Source organism: Hylobates moloch, unplaced genomic scaffold, assembly GCF_009828535.3.
Source record: "Hylobates moloch isolate HMO894 unplaced genomic scaffold, HMol_V3 SCAFFOLD_31, whole genome shotgun sequence".
In the NCBI taxonomy this organism is placed as follows: domain Eukaryota; kingdom Metazoa; phylum Chordata; class Mammalia; order Primates; family Hylobatidae; genus Hylobates; species Hylobates moloch.
In genome coordinates, this window is record NW_026652306.1 from 212,162 (window position 1) to 221,134 (window position 8,973).

General features: G+C 37.4%; 1 non-coding gene across 1 annotated transcript; it reads right to left on the bottom strand.

Moving 5' to 3' along the window:
• Window positions 1-1,050: 1,050 nt before the first annotated feature.
• Window positions 1,051-1,156, bottom strand: LOC116463264 (U6 spliceosomal RNA). Its single transcript, XR_004246635.1, has one exon. It is a non-coding gene; the product is annotated as a U6 spliceosomal RNA (small nuclear RNA).
• Between the last annotated feature and the right edge of the window lie 7,817 nt (window positions 1,157-8,973).

The window sequence follows — 8,973 nt, forward strand, 5'->3', positions numbered from 1 at the left end:
ATTGTAGTTTTGATTTGCATTTCTCTAATGATCAGTGATGTTGAGCTCTTTTTCGTGTTTGTTGCCTGCATGTATGTCTTCTTTTGATAAGTGTCTATTCATGTCCTTTGCCAATGTTTTAATAGGTTTTTTTTTTCTTGTACATTTAAGTTCCTTGTACATGCTGGATCTTAGACCTTTGTCAGATGGATAGATTGCAAAAATTTTCTCCCATTTGGTAGGTTTTCTATTCACTCTGATGATTGCTTCTTTTCCTGTGCAGAAACTCTTTGGTTTAATAAGATCCACTTTGCTCATTTTTGCTTTTGTTGCAATTGCTTTTGGCACTTTTGTCGTGAAATTTTTGCCTGTGCCTATGTCCTGAACGGTATTGCCTAGATTTTTCTCCTTGGGTTTTTATAGTTTTGGGTTTTACATTTAAGTCTTTAATCCTTCTTGAGTTGATTTTTGTATATAGTGTAAGTAAGTGGTCTGGTTTTAATTTTCTGCATATGACTAGTCAGTTCTCCCAGCATCATTTATTAAACAATGAATCCTTTCCCTATTGCTTGTTTTTGTCAGGTTTGTTGAAGATCTGTTGGTTGTAGGTGTGTGGTCTTATTTCTGGGTTCTCTATTCTGTTCCATTGGTCCATGAGCCTGTTTCTGCACCCGTACTATACTGTTTTAGGTTTTAGTTACTGTAGCCTTATAGTATAGTTTGAAGTCAGAAAGTGTGATGCCTATGGCTTTTTTTTTTTTTTTTTTTTTTTTTTTTTTTTTTTTTTTTTTTTTTTTTTTTTTTTTTTGCTTAGGATTGTCTTGGTGGTTATACAAGCTCTTTTTCGGTTCCCTATGAGTTTCAAAATAGTTTTCTTTTTCTAATTCTGTGAAGAATGTCAATGGTAGTTTAATGAGAATATCATGGAATCTATAAATTGCTTTGGGCTGTATATTGCCATTTTCACGATGTTGATTCTTCCTATGCATGAGAATGGAATGATTTTCCATTTGTTTGTGTCATCTGTAATTTTTTTGAGCAGTGGTTTGTAGTTCTTCTTGAAGAGATCCTAAAAATATGGAATGTTTCATGAATTTAGCATCATCCTTGCACAGGAGACATGCTAATCTTCTTTATATTGTTCCAGTTTTAGTATATATACTGCTGAACTGAACATTATAAAAGTTTTTCTACAAACAATGCCACATATATAAGTAGACATAAAATTCTATCTTGCATAGCCACATTTTCAAGATGATACTATTTATTAATCATATGCTATCTTTTCCTACAACCAGTGTGTTTTCTTTTAGTGAAAAGTATTTAAAAAATGGGACTTTAAGGCTATAGTTGTAGGACACAATTGTATTTGCTTCTTAATTTTTCAGTATGATAGTTGAACGTATTTGTATGTGTTTATACAGTCATGAGCAGTATAACAATGACAGACCATATAAATGATGGTGGTCCCATAAGATTACAATAGAGCTAAAAAATTCCTGTCACCTAGTGATGTCATAGCCATCTAAATGTAATAGAGCAATGCATTACTCACATATTTGTGGTGATGTTGGTGTAAACAATCCTACTACACTGCCAATTGTACAAAAGTATAGCTTGTACAATCACATACAGTATATAGTATGTGATAATGTCACGAGATCCTTGGGGTGTTGCTTCTCCAGCCAGAAACCTCCGTGGCCAGTGGTGCCTTTGCCTGAGTTTTGCTAGGGCCTGTTTGGCTCATTTCACCCATTCAGCCTGGCAGGCTGTGTTCAGCTCATCCTACTGGCCTGGATGCCACACCTGCCAAGGCTGAGACAGGTGCGGAGCAAGGAGCGGTTTGTGAGTGACCAATTGTGTGGTCCAGCCACTGTGCATAGCCAGGCATGTCCGCTTCAGTGCAGAGGGCAGCTCCAGGCACCAGCATAGGTGTCAGTTCCCTGTGAGGCTGTGACTGGGCCAGGCATACCGCAAGCAGCCTCCATGGCTGGCACTGGGGAATGTGGTGGCACCCAAAAGCTGGGAGATTCCAGGAACCACAGAGTCCCAAAGAGGGTGTCACAACCTTGGGTCAGGGAAATGCAAGGTCTGGGCTCCTCAAAGGGCCACAGCTCTTCTCTCCTTCTCTCTTCACTCCTTCTTATTACCTGCAACATGGCAAGCAAGGGATGTGTTTCAGCCCTGTTTGTGGTACAGCTCTTTCAGCCCTGCCATTTGCTGAGTCCCATTTCCAGGAGGAATGAGATACGTGAACGAGTGTAGGGTAGGCAAGGCAAAGAGGCGCTTTATTGACGGAACAGCTCAGAGGAGACTGACAGTGGGTAGCTCCTCTCTGCAGGCAGGTCATCTCAGTGAGTGTCCACCCCTCAGCAGAGGGGAGACCCACAGTGGGTAGCTCCTCTTCACAGGCAGGTCCTCCCAACATCCCTTCAGCTCTGGGCAGACTAGGCAGAGAGGAGACCCACAGTGGATAGGTCCTCTCCACAGGCAGGACATCCTAACTTCTGTTCAGCTCTCAGCAGAGAGAGGTTTGATGGGCTTCAGAGGGGAGGAAGTGTGTGCTGATTGGTCCATGGACAGCCATGGGTGGGCCTGGAAAAGCACCATATGTTCTCACTCCAGTCCATGGAACTGGCAGCCTGTACGAGGCCCGAAGGTGGGGCTTCACTGGGAAACCACCCTTTTCCACCCAGGAGCCTGTCAGCCTCCTGCTGCCATCAGCGTGCCATCCACAGAGTCCAGGCTGTTAAGGCCAAGGGATGCCTGCAGGTCCATGCTGAGCCACCCTTAGTACCACCCTCAGCCTCTCTCCTGTGCTGTCAGGGCCCAAAGTCTAGAGGGGGCCAGGGAAGTAGACAGCTGGCATGTCAGCACCACTCTGAGCACAGACACACCTGGATGAGTTGCAACAGTGTCTGAGCTCAGCATCAACTTTGCTCCAAAATCAAAGTGGAGGACAGGAGTAGGGGGAGTCCAGGCAGCGGGGGCAGGCCTTTCTGAGCCTGCAGGGATGGGGCCTTCCCAGAGAGCACAGGGATGCCAGGGTCTGCAGCTGTGGCTGGACAGCTGCTTCCATCAATACTGATAATAATTGACTATGTTACTGGTTTATGTATTTACTATATTATACTTTTCATCATCATTTTGAAGTGTACTCTTTCTACCTATAAAAAAGTTTACTGTAAAATAGTTTGCTGTGTTGTGTTGGCAGAAGCCTCATATATATCGTTTATGGTGTAACTTGATTGTTTCATTTTCTCTTGTGCCTTGTTTAATCTTTTGTTGTTTTGTTCCTCATGATCCACAGGCATACAAAATCCATGACTAATGTTGTCAATAGGTGGTGTTGTCAATAGTGATTGAGTGGGAAACAAAATTATAAGTGATTAAGGAATACAAAGGTGGAAAATCAGGGGTGGTTATTGCTCTACAGTCTCATTTTGTCATAGCTACAATCATGAAGAACAGGAACAAAGTGATAGAAGGTGTTTAAGAATCTGCTTGATTAGGTCAGGAGTTCGAGACCAGCCTGACCAACATGGTGAAACCCCATCTCTACTGAAAGTACAAAAATTAGCCAGGCATGGTGGCATGTGCCTATAATCTCAGCTAATCAGGAGGCTGAGGCAGGAAAATTGCTTGAATCTGGGAGGTGGAAGTTGCAATGAGCAGAGATTGAGCCACTGCACTCCAGCCTGGACAACAGAGCAAGACTTTGTCTCAAAAAAACAAAACAAAACAAAACAAAACAACAGAATCTGCTTGATTGAAGGCAAAGAAGCTTACAAAACTTTGAGAATGACTTAGATTAGATATGGAGAAACTTCTCACGACCTGGATTTAAAAGCAGACACAGAAGTGTATCCTTCTCAGTATTATGAAAATCACAGCCAACGCAAAAAGTTTGTTTGCAACATTGAAAGAAAAGATTGAACCTATTTCACAGGTTCTAGCTTAGATGCAATTCTGGCTTTGATGCAAGCTTACTTATATATATTATTTTAAATTTTATTATTACTATTTTATTTATTTGAGACAGGTTCTCACTCTATCATCCAGGCTGGATTACAGTGTCACAAACATGACTCCCTGTAGCCTTGACCTCCTGGGATCAAGTGATCCTCCCACCTCAGCCTCCCAATATTCTTGATTCTGGTTTCTTTGGATTTCTCTTGCTATATCTCCAGCTCAACAATGTAGCTGAAAATAATTGTTAAGATATATCTTATGAAACATGTTAAAATATAAGATAACTGCTATCCTAGAACTTATCTTCAGACATCTGGTCTATCATATTTTCAGAAACTGACAACCTGCTTTGATGTAAAACAGTGTTCTATTTTATTAGGACCAAAATATTTTACTCACTCCATTATATTTCTGGTCCTAAGAACCAATTAATGGAATCAAAACTAATTTGGAAACGTAAATTGATTTATGTGACTTCACTATATATATTCGTTTTGGTGGGGAGAAAAAGATGCCATCACAAACATAACTCAAGGCAAAGATTTTGACTATAATTCAAGATAAGGGAAAAATTTTAAAATGCTTTCTTTACATGCTGTGTTTTTTCCTTGAAAGAGTTTCTGTTAATGACATATATTAAAAACTAATATATATTTCTACATTTATATTGTACATTTAATAAAATGTACAAATAAACCACTAACTTCAGATAATACATTATCTCATAATCTTTTATGCATTTGGCTTATGAAAGTATTAGATTTTGCATTGTTTTGCTGAAATAGAGACATTCTGACTTTATCGGGTCATTTTCATAATTTTTTGGTAATTGTATAATTAAGAAAAGGCACATTCCAAAATGTAGCTCTTTATGTTATGTAAAATATAAAAAAATGCTAAGTGATCACCATAGTAGTTTAAAAAAGAGTAAAGCTATAAATGAAGCTGTTATACATATGCTTGTTATAAATATCCTACAAATAAATAAAATAAATAACAGCACTTATGAAGAAATTAAAATTTAAGCAGATGTTACTGAAAACATACTTGAGGTGTTTACATTAAAATGTTTGCAAAAACCAAAACAGAATGCAAATGGTTTCTCATTTATAAAATGCCTTTTACATACTTTTTTCTTAAACTGGGACTGTAAGTTAATCAGACAACACACAGTCCACATTTCTAGATACACAATTTAAAAAATGACTTTTCATTATTAGAAATCAAACAAATATACTATACTACACTTTAAAAGCTTTTACAATCTTTAAGCCATTTTCAGGCTTTACCAAGACATCTCCACTGCCTAATTTGTTTAGGGTAAATATTTCTGCTAAAAAATTGAATACTTTCCTTCAAATCAGTTCTGTGCTGTCTACAGATTATTATACATTCCTAAAACAAAAACATTTTGAAATGCATGTAAACATTATCATACTTCTTAAAGTGATCTTCAAAGTGCTAATTCTTGTCCTGGTCTAGGTGATCCTGTGTTCCCCGCACTGTGTTCGATTTTCTATATTGACAATTTCCAGGTTTACGTGGTGAAGAAAACTCCATTTCTCTTTTCCTTATACATTTGATATTCATGCGATATCACCTAGACATTAATCTGTTCCTTCGTAACTGTAATATATAGCTACCATCATTCTGGTTAGTTCTTAGGAAAGTACAGACTATAAATAAGATGATCTGATTTTCAGTAAAGCTCTCTTCTTCCCTTGTATGCTTTGATGTATTTCTTGCCACTCTGTTGCATGAGCTTTGATTTCTTTTTCATCGTTGTTTTCATCAAAATCTCTGCTATGAGATTTTTGTATCATCATCATTTTTTGGGGGGAACCTCTCTTCTTTTTCTGTTGTTTTTCTTTTTCAAAATTGGTGTCATTGCCTGACACTTTTAATTCATCTTTGTTTACTGCAGTTTCACTCTCAATAACCCCATCTGCTTGATTCTGTAGATCCTATTTCACTGGAACAATGGCATGAGCACTTATATATATATATATATATATTTTTTTTTTATTTATTTAGCAGTTTTCTTAGATACTTAGGATTCTATTTCCAACCTCTTCTTTGATCTGTTCTTGTCAGTATCAACTTGCCTATTTTATTCTGATTATTTTTCTGCAGTGCAGATAAGTTGATCTTTCTCAAACATCTGCCATTGCCTGCCTTGAAAATTTAATCAATTCTGCATTGAGGAGTCTTCTGTGATACTATCTTCTTTCTCTACCATTCGCACTTTTTGGTTTACAATCGCATAGGAAAGTTTCTCAAGTATAGTTATACATATTCATATTTCTCATCTTCAAAGTCAATAGATTGTGATGATATGATTGTTTAGATTTCCATAAATTCTGTATACTTGCAATGTCCTAATTTATTACTACAATCCATTTCAACCATCCTCTTCAACAACAGTGAGTGGCAAATGTCAATTGAAGAGCTGAAGCTACATGAGCAATCTCATAGGAAAGCTTCATAAAATTTCTAAGGACACCAAGTTTGAAACAAAAGATTTGCTTCTGAACTTTGGTTCATTTTTATTTTGGGGGGAGATTATATAATTTTTTTTACTGAAGTACTCCATGACATTTATCTTAACATACGTTGTTGAGCATCTAAGGATTTTAATCCCAGCCATACAAGATAATTATAGAATTCTATTCTTCAAACTGGGTAGCTAAAAGGGGCTTCATTGTGAAAGTTAATCATCTCTTATCAGCTATAGTATTAGAATATTATCACTTAGTATGCTAAGTAGATTGTTGTTATATTGGGGCTCAAATTCAGCTAAACTAAAGAGCAAAATATTATATACTTATATTTTGATTTTGATGAAAAAGTAATACACAAATCTGTCTTATAGACATTAGGATCTGGTCTCCTCTTTAGCACATTGATATAACCAAGAACATGGAAAAACTGAATAGATAACCATAAATTTCAGCATACATTGAGTAAAAACTAAAAATTATGTCTTTCTTATTGACTTTCAGAACTATCAAAGCACTGCTAAAGTTTATGGCTCAAGGACTTGCTATATCGTCAAATTCATTCTATGTTTTCAGGACTGTTCATCAGTTAAAGTAGTGAAAGCTTTGGCTGTCCTCATGAATATCACTTTATTTCATCATTTTCTTGGATAGTATTTTGTAACAGACTTGATAATTTTTAAAAACTTTCTTTTACAGTTCTTTCTTTTTATCTTTAGAAATAATATTTTGCTAATGATGCCACACAGATCTTGCCTACATTTTCTAATATTCTTTAGCTGGTTTTTCTCAGTCTTCTGGTCAGGGTGTCTGACGGTGGCATGTTTGGACATGAACCTCATGAAGGAGGTGAAGAAGTCGTTCCTACTGACATTGTATTGGAACTGCTTCCTGACCATGGCATCTTCCTTTTCTTTTCATTCTTACCCCTCTTGCTGCATGATCCTGCGCACAGCTGCTGCTGCTCCCAGCATGCCAACCTGGTGGGATGTACCTCTGACTGCGTGGTGCTGCTGTTGCCATTTCTAGCTCACCTATTTCTCTTTTAATTCTAACTTTTATTTTAGGTTCAGGGATACACGTGCAGGTTTATTATATGGGTAAACTTGTGTCACAGGGGTTTATTATACAGATTATTTTGTCACCCAGCCTAGTACTGGGTGTACTAAGCCTAGTACACAATAATTCTTTTTTGATCCTCTCCCTCCTCCCATCCTCCACCCTCAAGTAGGACCCAGTGTCTATTGTTCCCCTCCATGTGTCCATGTGCTCTCATCATTTAGCTCCCACTTACAAGTGTAGCTCACCTATTTCTAACATTCAGCTCAGGACCTTATTGTAAATGTTTGATTTGTGCCACAGCAGTGTTTCTCAAAATATCCCATGTAAGTATCTTTGTCTCCTCGGATGCTCCCTAAATATGCAAATTTCAAGAAGTCAGACCAATTGGATCTGAATCACTTAGAGTTGGGTCTGCAATGTAAAAGTTTAATAGGACTTTGATAAAAAGCGTGAGGTATGCTGTACTTGTGAGTGAAAACATACTATGATCAGTCAAACTGATCATTGCGTTTAATGAGCAATGTGAGGCAGTTAAGCTGCTGAGAGGGGAACGTGAACTTGAGGCAGAGAACAGAAAAGTACTGCACTCTTGTCTAAGTAATTTAGTTATGCACCTATTCAACAAATGTTTATCAAGTCCCTATTACATTTTAGACACAGCTCAAGGACCCAGGTATCTTACCATATGTACTAGTGAATAAAATGAAAAGAATAGTTCTCTTCATGGAACATGGAGTGAGCCTGAGGATTGAGAAGATTAAGCAAATAATTTTACAATTTCCTTCAAGTAGTTTGGTGAGTTGCACAGCAACAATTCTATCTATCTGTCTGTCTATCTATCTATCATCTATCTATCTATCTATCTATCTATCTATCTATCTATCTATCTATCTATCATCATCTATCTATGTAACTGTTTTACCTAAGTATAAACTTCTGCTCCAAAACAAGAGAACTAGCCAATATCTAAGGGTTGCTGTCCACACCATCATTTCCCAAGGGAAACAGCAACATTGAAAACTAAAATTTTTAGCTACAATGACTCAAATAGTTTTTCTAGGAGATGTCTGAAGTACAACCATAATGCTCTTTACGCAACTGAGATCACTATGTGTTGCTGTTAACCCAGGAATGGCAATAAACACAGAACACCAGCCAGGAGTTAAACCTGCCCTGGTGAGTGTGAGAGCCCGCCAGTGCAACAGGTCAAGGGCAAAGGAAAAAACATGGCTTTTTTATTGTTCAGTGCTCCATTATCTATACTTTCAAAACTGTGTTCAGTTGTATTGAGGTACTATTGATGTACAATAAAGTGTACAGTTTTACAATGATGTCTGTAAGCGTGAAACCACCACCACAATCAAAATTATGAAAATTTCCATCAATCCCAAATGTTTCCTCATGTTTCTTTGAAACTCATCTTCCCTTTGTTCTATCTCCAGATAGCAATATATATATATAA